An 11,372-nucleotide genomic window follows, 5' to 3' on the forward strand; every position below is an offset into this window, starting at 1 on the left:
ATCTCCACAGGCATTTTCTCGCTTTGGTAGTTGCGAGCGCGGGCCCCCAACAATGCGAGCTCCGAGCGCCCCCTGCCGCCCGAGGCTTCACCTCCGCGTTGCCTCTGTAATCTCCCGAGCCCCAGAGGCCGACCGAGGACGGTCCCTTCCCTTCCCGAGCCTCTAGGGGAGCCTCTCGGGGAAGCGGCTTGGCCAAGGACCTTGCGGCTAGAAGGAAGTCCCGTTGGGCTCTAGCTCCTTGTTTTCGCGGGCAGCAACTTTCACTTCCCCAGAGACCTCGCAGGACTAGTCCCACCTCGGAGAGCATCTCCCCAGGCAAGGATCTGGGATGTTCCTCCTAGAGCCGGAAGTGACCCGAGATTGGGGCTTTCAGCCACAGGCTGCACATTCCTTCCAGGAGGCCCCTTTAAATTGATGTACACATTGCAGAAAAAGCAAAGCCGCTTCACCGAGTGAATTACTTTCTGGGAGATGCCAAGGAATGCATTTACTGGCCGCCAGGTCTGCCAATAAAAGTTGCAAATCAAGACTGCTGGTTTCCAGGAAAATGTACTTCTGTTTTAAAAACACTCCTTGGTCTTAATTACCAAAAACTAAACCTGCAAAGAACCGGTTTAAAGAACAGGACTAGTGAGTGGCAGTGATGGTGGCTGCTGGTGAGGTCTCACACCCCCGCACGCATTTACACACCCGAACTCACCGCGTGAGAACTCACCATGCACACCTACGGCCTTACCAATGCAGAGGCGCGCCAGTATTTACATATACTGCCGACACAGACACAGGCTCCGCGCTGGCATCTGAGGAGGTATGCATTGGGATTAGTGTGTGCTGTTTAGTTTGGAAGTGAAGCTGTAAGAAAAGACAAACTACAGCAAATACAGAAGCAAGTGGCCACAGAATATTAGAAAGAAAGAAATGTGCGCAGAGAAAGGAGACACTTGCTTTATAGTACTTAGCTATGGCTTCCACAACAAATACCACACCGACAGTTGACCAGGTTTAAACTTCAAAACAGGGTAACAATATCCAAAGCTGATTCTGTCTCTGTCTCTGTCTCTGTCTCTGTCTCTGTCTCTGTCTGTCTGTCTCTGTCTGTCTGTCTCTGTCTCTGTCTCTCTCCCTCCCTCCCTCCCTCCCTCCCTCCCTCCCTCCCTCCCTCCCTCCCTCTCTCTCTCTCTCTCTCTCTCTCTCTCTCTCTCTCTCTCTCTCTCTCTCTCTCTCTCTCTCTCTCTCCCTCTCCCCCCTCAGGGCCTATAGCTGAGCCCTAGCTGTAACCACCCTGAATTGCATCCCTAACTGACCTCTTCCCCCAGACTACTTTTAGGAAACGTCTCCTTTTGTTTGAGGCCACAAAGACCCCAGATGGAATTTAAGAATCTCTCCACTCATGGAATGAAGCAGCCATTTTTCTTCTCCAAAGCTTGGTTTAGGGCAGGACTCTAATGCTAATGAAAGGTGAGTCTGTTTGATAGGCTGGGTCCCTCTTCTTAAGCACAGACTCTAAGAAGCACACTAACAAGGATACTTAAGATGCTTGGAGCACTTATGTTGTCATCCTGCCAAGTGTTACAAATAAGCACTCCATTTACCCCTCACAAGGCCCTGACATTGATGCTATTATCTGCATCTTACGCCTGAGAAAAGGGAAGCTTAAAGAGAATAAATAATCTGCTAACAGGATACATATCTTCCCGGTTTGACTCACTGTGTCTCGTGGACATTAACACACCACCAGTAAATAGTTTATGTGCCAACAAGAGAGGGAAATTTAAATTATCAAATGGTCCATATAGCAATTTTTACTTTATTTCAGAAGTCAAGATTTAGGGGTTTTCAGATTAACTATATTCTAGTACGGTTAATCAACATGGATGAGGAGCCATGATTTCCCCCCTGTGGTGTGATTCTAGCAGATGTGCAAATAACAGATGCCATTTTGGGGACTTTTCTGTGAGGCTGAATTTGAATAACTGTGGGAGGAAGTGTGTCAGCACTTACCATACTGTGTGTGTGAAATGTGCTGGGCTTAGGCGGGCTAGTTTATCTGCACACGTACCATGATTTCAGAGCCACTCACACTGGACACATGAGCCAGACTCAGATAAATGCTACAAAGTAAAAGTGTCTTTATGGGTAAGCATTTCTTTATATTAGGGACCGAACCCAGGACGGCACATGTTTGGCACGTGTCCTACCGCTAGGTTTCCTAGGCCTGCTTTGAATTCAAGTATCTCCTGCCTCAGCTTCCTGAGCCTAGGTGAATAAATGAAAATCCTGCTAGCAGTTGTATGTTCTCCCTCCTTGGAAGCTGTTTGGTGGCCTTTCCTATTTAGTTTCCTCAAGGTTGTTCCTCCAGCGAGCACAGTAAAAGAACAAAGGAGACTCCTATCCCAGCCCTCTTACTCCCAGCCCCTGAGTTCAGGGACTGACCAGACAGGACCTAAGGGGAAGGTTTGGAGCATTCTACTCAATCCTTACTACAAAACTCAAGCCAAGGGGGTTGGGCGGGCATGACCTGCAAAAGCTATGGCTATCTCTAGGACCTCATGACATGATGATCCTCCCCCTCCCACAAACACACATGCACACAAGTCTTCAGAGTCAGACTGTTGAAACTGAGGCTTGGAAGAGCAAGTTGGCGCACCACAAAGCAGGGATCCTACTCAGTATTGGCAAAGTCTTAACCCAGCCTTGCTACACCTTATCAAGCCCCTCAAGCTGAAATCCCACCAAGGCTCTAGTGTGGGGATCTCGCAGGTGAAGATCTTGGGTTGATGGGGGGAAGAGTAGAAAGGAGCGGAGCAGAGAGTGGAGAAAGGTGCACAGGAGAGACGGCGAGGCAAGGGTTCAAGGCCTCTCCTCTACTGATCAGCTGGGGTTTGGCCTGGGTCTAGAAGCTTGAGCCAAAGGCCAACAGTGGGGTGAAAGGACCCGGGGCAGAGGGACTCTAAGACCTCAGCGAGGTCCATGACCCATTGCAATGCCTGAGTGTTTCTCCACCATCCAGCCAAAAGGACAGCAGGGGCTCTACTTTCCCATGGACAAACGTATGTGTCAGAGGGTTTAGGGTCTACAATGACGCCCAGGGGTTCTAATAGAGCCCCGTGAGCCCCAGTCTTGAGCTGGCGTATTTCTTCACTACTGACCAGTACAGGTTGTGGTCACTACCAGGCCAGACTCCCAGAGGTGTCCCCAGGCAGGGCCTTGCCTATTACTGTGACAGTCTGGGACTGCCCTGCTTCTCTTCAAGACCAGCAGGCTGGCATCTGACTGCCTTTGTCTGCCACAGCTCAGAGGAAGGTCCCTTTGCAGGCGGCTGCTGTGTTCACAGAGGCCACAGGCACGCCCTCGGAACTCTTTGCAGGACCTGTGTTTAGTCTACCTCACTGACGTCCTTCCTGAACAGATGGGAAAAGGAAAGGAGTCTCTTAGCTACTCTGCCTCCCAGTACCCCCTACCCATCCATCATTTTCTCACTTGCCCGTCGTGGGATGGCAAACTCCTGGCTGACTGTTGGGCAGAGTGGGGGCTGGGTCACCAGGGAGCGGCCAGGCCGGCTGGGTGCTCTTTCCCTCCTTCCTTCAACACAAAGGTTTACATTATTGGCTACCCCTGTGATGAAATAGACACCAGATTAGATAACGCTAAACATGCTTTCATAAGGTGCCAGGAAGGCCCACGGGACGAGATCCTTCAATTTGCCAGAGTGCATGCTACTACTCCATGTGTTTTCAGGTGACTGTCTCCTTTCACAAGTAGACCACGGAGAGAGAGGCACACTGTGACTGCCTAGGGAGAAGCCCACCGTTGCCCAAAGCCAGAAAAATTACTCACCCAAAAGGAGCGAGTTGCCATGAGCGTCTGACTTCTGGGAGCTGGTCTGGCAAGCCCGAATGTTTTGCTTCTGTGTGTGGCAATTCCACACAGTGCCGGCTGCTCTGAGACACACAACATAGTAGTTTTCATTGTTTGTCTTTATGAGTATTTGCTATCAAAGATTATTTGTTAGACCTATTTGTTTTAGTAAGGAACGTGTCCAAAGGCAGGCTGACGAGGCGCTGGGAAATGTTTTGGCAGTGGGCAGGGAAGGCCTGTGGAGCCAGCCCTCCTCAGAGGAAGGCTGGGACACTCACACGTTTTGTTTAGTGTCAGTGCATTGTCTACTGTGTGCTGGAAGCAAGCTAGTTTTTTAGTAAACACCACTGTCATCTATGCCAACAGCTTCCCTCCCCCCACCACAGCCCCCCCCCCAGAATGGGCTCATAGATTCGCTCAGGTTCCATACTGCACTGTTCACTTGTCTTTTCAGCTTGTCTGTGGATATTTTAAGAGATTTGGGCTGAATATACTTTAGTGGTAGAGATGTGTGAGGCCCTCCCTGGATTCTGATTCAATCACCAGTATGTGTGTGTGTGTGTGTGTGTGTGTGTGTGTGTGTGTGTGTGTTTGATATGATATTCTATGCACTGAGGAATCCATATGCAGGCAAGAAAAGTACATTGAGAATTTAAAAAAAAATAAATTCCTTGGGCTAAGGTTTATCCAATGGTAAAATCTCTTGCCTAGCTTGTGTAAGGCCCTGGGTTCCATATGTAACACCATAAAAAAGAAAAGAAAAGAAAATCATGATGGCTAGTGCCTTGTGATAACCAGATTTTACTTGTAAATGGCAGTCGAAAAGGAAATCTGTATCGCCCACTTTTCCTGAGATGAGTTTGGCCAATTTTTGTTTCCCTGGCGATAGATGTTTTCCCCTTCCTCATTTCTTCCTTTCTTGCCGGCTTGCACATCAGCGTCCTGATGCTATCTCTATAGCCTTGCCGATTTCCAGGAGAGTCAGTTATCAGATGGTGTTGACAGTCTGTTGTAAATCTCGTAAAAGAAGAGTTGGAGCTCATTTTGCAGCTCTGCCAGACATGTTCCAAGAAAGCATTTAGAACCCAGAAAGCAGATCCAAGCGTCATTAGATGCAGGTCAAGTGCTGGCATCAGAAGTCCTTGGCAACGCCTTCCCATCTACCCTCCAAGCAAATAGCATGTCTATATTTGGGGGGAAAGAATGTTGGGTAAGTAATGTTCTCTTCAAAAACTGTATGAGTTCTGAGCCGTTCGCCCAAATGTTCATCTTCATACATTTCAATTTTAGTACATCTTGATACATTTAGTTAGGTAGGTTTTAATAAACATCCCTCATTGTGCCCCATTTCCAACTGTTTACTACCATCAAAAAATCCTGCTAAGCTAACCAAGGACAATACAAGTAGTGAACATCAAACCCCTACTCTGATCTAGCCAAATGGACAGGACATTCTCCACAGTTATGTGGAGAGCGGGGACTGACTCTGACATGAACTCTGGTGTCCCATATTTGACCACCTCCCCTTGGTGGAGAGGCCTGGTGGCACTCAGAGAAAGAATAAGCAGGCTACCAATATGAGACTTGATAACCTATGACCATATAGTAGGGGAGAAGGAGCCCCCCCCCCCCGCCCTTGGTCATAGACATAAGGGAGGGGAATAGGGTGAAAGCAGGAGGGAGGGAGGGAGGAATGGGAGGATGCAAGTGATGGGATAACAATTGAGATGTAATCTGAATAAATTAATAAAAAAAATCCTGCTAAGCAGCTGTGGAGCTGTGGAAGGTGAGAAGGAAGACGGGGCTAGAAAGATCAAGGGTGGTCCCAACACGGTGTATACGCACCAAAGTATCTCATACAAGTAGTGCTGATATTTTTTTATGCATTGTATTGAATAAAACAAGATAGAATAAGATCTGTTTCTGAAGGAAACATGATGGGTACCTTTTAATTTTTTTCATTAACTAATTTATTTAATTTTGTGTGTGCATTTGTAGAGGTCAGAGAACAACTTTCTGGAGGTGTTGTCTCCTATCATGTGGGTCCTGAGGATGCCACTTTAGCTCATGAGGTTTGGCAGCAGGCACCTTTACGTAGATGTCCCATCTTGCTGGCCTGGGTGATTTGGGACACCAGTTTCTCATGGAGAATGAGGAGGTCGGTAATTCTCTCATAGTTTGCATGGTTTTGTTAGTGAACTTCTGAGGCAGAATCTGAAAGGCCTGATTTAAGGTCTCCTAGGTAGGAGTCCCTAGGACTGGGCACAGGAGGACACAGGGTGCCCTCCCCATTAACTGAATTACTTTCCTGGCATAGTAGGGGGGCTATTGTTCAAGCTTGACCCCTCATCTTTCTTTGCTTTTGAGGGGCTAGGAATTGAATCCAGGACCCTACACTTTGTCCCTGGAACAGCCTTCCCCTCCTCCCTCCCCCTCCACCCCCCTACCCCACCCCCACCCCCATTTTCAAAAGCTACATGATGTCTCTGGAACAGTCAGTGCAAATTGTTTTAATAGCAAGGCTTTTGGTCACTGATTATCACTCTGGGAAGGAAAGGAGACATGGGCAGGTAGCCACCGAGCCGCTCCAACAAGATCCCTGCCCAGTGTCTCTGTGACTGTGATCTAAGCATGGGACTCAGGGTGGCCCTTGCCGTCAGAAACTGGTGGCACACCAGGCAATCAGCAGATCTGTGGTCCCTAGCTGCCTTTGGAACTCCGGCTCATACATGGCAGGCCTGTGATGATGTAGGGGGCCCACGGTCCGGTCCTCTCATCCAGTAAAGTGTGGAGTTTGATGCCATGACTTCGAGGCTCCATCCTAAAGGCGCTCGCTCCCTCTTGGGGAGAAGTGTGGGTGTTCTTTAGGAATAGTTTCCATCTGGGCACAAAGCTCTAAGAGCCTGGTCCAATTTCTGCCCACATAGAGCACATACTGTGAAAGGCCATTTTCCTTTCTGAAGCAGATCCAAAATAATACACACAGTGCAGTGCAGGCAAGACGCCTGTGGGGAAAGTAGCTTGCCCCAGTAATCTTAAGGGAACAAAGTGGTAGGCTGATCAGGCCAAACCTGACAGGAAATTAGCCCTTCTCCAATTAAAGCACAAGTGGTAGTGACAGTGAGCTGTCCCAGAGGCTTAGGTTACCTATGGATGAACATAGCATTTTTATTCTTTCTACTACCAGGCCCTGGTGGCCACGTAGGCACAAGGCCCTGCAGGAAGTACTTAGCTGAGCCTCAGTTTACATTGATAGGTGCGCCTTACTGAAATCCTCAAAGAGGGAACTCATGATAGAGTCTCAGAGGAGAACCTTCAAGATACTCCTGAAAAGAGAAATTGTAAAGATAAGGAATTTTAAAATAAAGATCATGATGAATGAGAAAAGGTTCTATGGCGTTCCAATTAGGCACTGAAATTTACTAGAAGCAAAGCAGCTGTGTAAGGCTGGGAACTTAATCCTTTACGCATCCCTGTGGCTGCTCAGCTCTGTAAATGCACATAAGTTACCAAGACGCGTGGTACCCTCGTCTACCGTAATGTGGACGGCACACAAGTGAGAGACTGTTCCCTTCTTGTTGTGTTGTAGAATGGAACTCAAAGACCTCAAAGCACACTAAACAAGTGCTGGGTCTTGGAGCTAATTCCCAGCCACACATATGAAACTTTTTTTTCTATTAACAACAACAACAACAACAACCAAAAACAAACAAACAAACAAACAAACTTGAAGCCGACTACATGTGCATTAAACAAAAACATTACCTTTCTGGGACTGGCAGAACAGAGGACACACACTTTGCCCAGTGTGGACTCTGGGCTGCTGCTAGGTTCATTTAGGCAAAAACTGTCAAAACAGAAATCTCAGTGACCCTCTGGGTAGAGGCATGATGCTTTCGCCCCTGGAAAGACTGCTCTGCTGTGCGTTGGTGTTGGTTGTTGATTACAAAGTAGGCAGATGGAATTTGGAGACCGATTGCAACTTGAGACACAAGATCCTCGTCCAGAGCTTTCCAGAAAGTCCCTCAAGAACAAGGGAGTGAGGGCTGGAAAGAGAAAGAAGCCAGTGTTAGTGGGGGAAGGAGAGGTGTGAACTGCCTGAAGTAAGGCGGTGAGAGGAAGAGATAAACCCGCCTAAAGCTCCTACAGCTAGAAGGAAAGCCTTGCTTACCCCCAACACCAGGCATTGGGTTTCACAGAAAGCCCTTTATCTCCCTGGGGTCTGATGTTATCACAGCTTGAAAACTGGTAAATCGCTTATATAACATTTGCTGATTCACAAAATGAAGGTGCAGTGAATTAACCTAATGTGAGAGGGGCTAGGCGCAAGCTGCTGGGACTATGGACTTCTTCTGTCATTTGCAGGAATATTATCTGTTGGAAAGCATGGCAGCGGGAAAGGGGGGTTGGGGCTGTGGTAGAAGAAGGGGCCAGCCCAGGGAGGCTGTTTGCCTAGGCTGTTCTGGTTTCTCTCTCTCTCTCTCTCTCTCTCTCTCTCTCTCTGTGCCTCTGTCTCTCTCCCTCTGTGTGTGTGTGTGTGTGTGTGTGTGTGTGTGTGTGTGTCCATCCTTGAGCCTGCAGCAGAATTGACTCTAGCTTCCTCAGTGGAAGAATTTTCATGCGGTCTTGTCTTTTGGCAAGCTGGTTGATGGAAGGAAGAGCCAGGGTTCTTGTATGTGTCCATCTTAAGTTGAAGAATTGTTCTAAGACTAGGAAAAGGATGACGAATCAAGAAGTTTGCTGTGTTCAGTGGCAGCCAACATGACTTCTATAGCCCTTTAGCATTTACAACGGAAAAGTCTTAAACAAACAAACAAAAAAATTGCAGCTAATTTTCAACACACAGAATGTAACCAGCGTTGTCTGATTAGCATTCTGTGTTGCATGCGCAGTTGCTGTAAATTTTGTTGTCAGGAGGTTTTCTACATGGTGTGTCTGCTTATTGTTCCAAACGAACTAACTATACTAGGACTTCAGTGTGAAAGACAGGAACCAGCAATCGACGGAAGTGATTTCCCACCTTTCCATTTCAAGCCCCCCCTTTTTTCCCTTCTCTTCTGCGCCCCCACCCTCACCCCCCCCCCCCCGCCCGTCCCAGGAATTCAGGCGGTGGGTCCTTATTCACCGACCATCGACGGGAAATGAGATGGAGTTCTGGTGTCATCTAGTGGCAACACAGGAGCTGTGCACCTAGAAAACTCGGGAAAAGTGCAAGCAGTTTTCACACCTGGAGTTGGCTTGGTAACCCCTTGTGTGCTTCATGGCTGTTTGCAAGCCAAGTTTTCCCTTTGGGTCTATTGTGGCAACCATGCTTCCCGGGCTTAAGGTTGGATCCCCAGAGAGAGTCTAGCCATCAAAATAGCTAAACACTGTAGTATCCAATTGAGATCTACTTTAACGGCTTGCTTCTCCAAGGTGAGAAAAAAAAAGTTCCAAAAGAATCCTCATCCTGGGGCCTAGAGAGATATCTCAGAGGCTAAAGGTGCCGCCTGCTCTTCCAGGGGTCCTGAGTTCAATTCCCAGCAACCACATGGTGGCTCATAACTATCTCTGATGTTATCTGATGCTCACTTCTGCAGATAAAGCACTTACATACAATAAATAAAATAAATAAATCTTTTAAAAAAAGATTTATTTCTTAAAAAAAAGAATCCCCATCCTTCAAGTTTGGGTTTCAGCTCGGCAGACTTGCAGCCTTCCAGAAGCATCCGGGCTCATTTGCCCACTTCATGGGGAGAGTCTCCAGCAAGGAAACTTTGCCTCCTTCCTGGTCTGTTTAAGTGCTGCTGAGGCCAAAAGAGCAGATACAAGAAAGCTTCTGTCTGGGCTAACCTGTGCTCCTAGACATTTCTTTTTAGGAAGTTAGTTTCTGTGCCTTTATCCAGGTTTTTAAAAAAAAATTTATTTAAGATTTCATTATTTTTATTTTATGTGTATGAGTGTTTTTTTTCTATGTGTATGTAAGTGCACCACATGCATGCAGGTGCCTGGGAAGATCATAAGGCAACAGATCCCCTCGAGTTGGGGTACAGGTGGTTGGTTATGAACCACTTTGTGGGTGCTGTGAATCCAAGTTCGGTCCCTCCGCAAGAGCACCACGTAAGCTTAACCCCTGAGTCATCTCTCTATCTATCCCCAGCCCCAGGTAGTTTTCAAAGACAATAAAATAAAAATAACTTTAAAAAGCATGAACACACACACACACACACACACACACACACACACACACACACACACACACACAATCTGCATTCACCCCCAGGAGTCACAGAAACACCATAAGCAGCCCTCTGCTATAGAGGCAACAACAGGGAAACAAATGCCAATGGAGTCGGGAAACGCTTCCTTTTCTGGCAAGCTAGTCCCAGACGTCTGTTTCTGCTGTGGCTGGAACTCCAAAGGAAGGCAGGGCACCTTCCAGCCCTCGCCACAGCCACAGCCACAGCCCTCTCCCCACAATTTTCTCTCCTGAGCAGAAGTTACTGCCAGTCCTGCCCTGCAGCAGGGAACTCAGGACGCACTCCAAGCACTCACCTATGACTCGGTAGGCAGGCACCCGGATCTGAGTTTTCTTGAGTTTGGCACATGCTCTCCACAAACTGGCCTGGTGAGCCCAGTCACACAGTGAACACTGGGCATCTTTCGGGTGGATGCAGCATGTGCAGGGATTCCAGAAAAACTCACCCAAGGAGCAAAAGCTCCTCCTTAGCCCCATGAAGCCAAGGAGCCTGGGTTTGCATCTGTTTTCCTCTCAGTCATGGAGTATTTGCACAAGCCTAGCAAACCTCTTGTGAATGACTTCACTCCTCACAAACACCCTGCCCAGCCTTCAAAATCGCCCAGGGATCTTTACATCAGTTCAAAGGAAAAATGTGTTATTTCAATCTACTAATGTATCTCTTTAGAGCTCCAGACTTATCACGTCATGTAATATGCATGCTGCACCTGGGGGTTGGGAATGCTGTGTGTGTGTGTGTGTGTGTGTGTGTGTGTGTGTGTGTGTTGTGCTGTGCGTGCTATGGATTTTCCAGGGAGTATACTTAGAAACCACGCTGACTTGGCTGTACCTTTCTGTTTTCAGGCTAGACACATATGCTTCTCTTCTTTCTTTTTTTTTTTTAAAAGACCGTGTAAGATCAGTGCTGCTGGCATGTTTTATTTCTGTCTCTGTGCATGCAGGAATAGGGAGACATGCCAAGGGAGATGGAAGCATGGAAGTCATTTTTTACCTACCAGGGGCTGCTTTGGCACCTGCAGAATGCCAGGCTGGACAAACTGCAGTAGTAGAAGGTTTTCCCACGATTAGGTCATTTCGATTAGACAACACTGATGTTGTTGTCTTTGCCATGCTCAACCAATAGCTGTGAGTGAGTGACACAGCTGAGATAAACACATGACATATGGATGTGGGTGTCATTAAAGACCAGCTAGAGCCGTGGTTCTCAACCTTCCTAATTCTGTGACCCTTTTATACAGTTCCTTATGTTGTGGTCACCCCCAACCATAAAACTATT

At 47.6% G+C, this 11,372-nt stretch overlaps 1 long non-coding RNA gene across 3 annotated transcripts; it reads right to left on the reverse strand.

Moving 5' to 3' along the window:
- Positions 1–542: 542 nt before the first annotated feature.
- LOC311604892 lies at positions 543–10,653 on the reverse strand. Of its 3 annotated transcripts, none has more exons than XR_014781725.1 (5): positions 10,393–10,653; positions 7,624–7,904; positions 4,664–5,042; positions 716–3,941; positions 543–599 (listed from the first exon to the last, which is right to left on the reverse strand). It is a non-coding gene; the product is annotated as an uncharacterized lncRNA (long non-coding RNA). The 3 variants fall into 3 exon arrangements; XR_014781726.1 differs by lacking the exon at positions 543–599 and having other exon boundaries at positions 720–800; positions 3,838–3,941; XR_014781727.1 differs by lacking the exon at positions 543–599 and having other exon boundaries at positions 727–852; positions 3,838–3,941.
- Positions 10,654–11,372: the final 719 nt, after the last annotated feature.

Source organism: Acomys minous (assembly GCF_964271855.1).
Source record: "Acomys minous genome assembly, chromosome: 9".
NCBI classification, from domain to species: Eukaryota; Metazoa; Chordata; class Mammalia; order Rodentia; family Muridae; genus Acomys; species Acomys minous.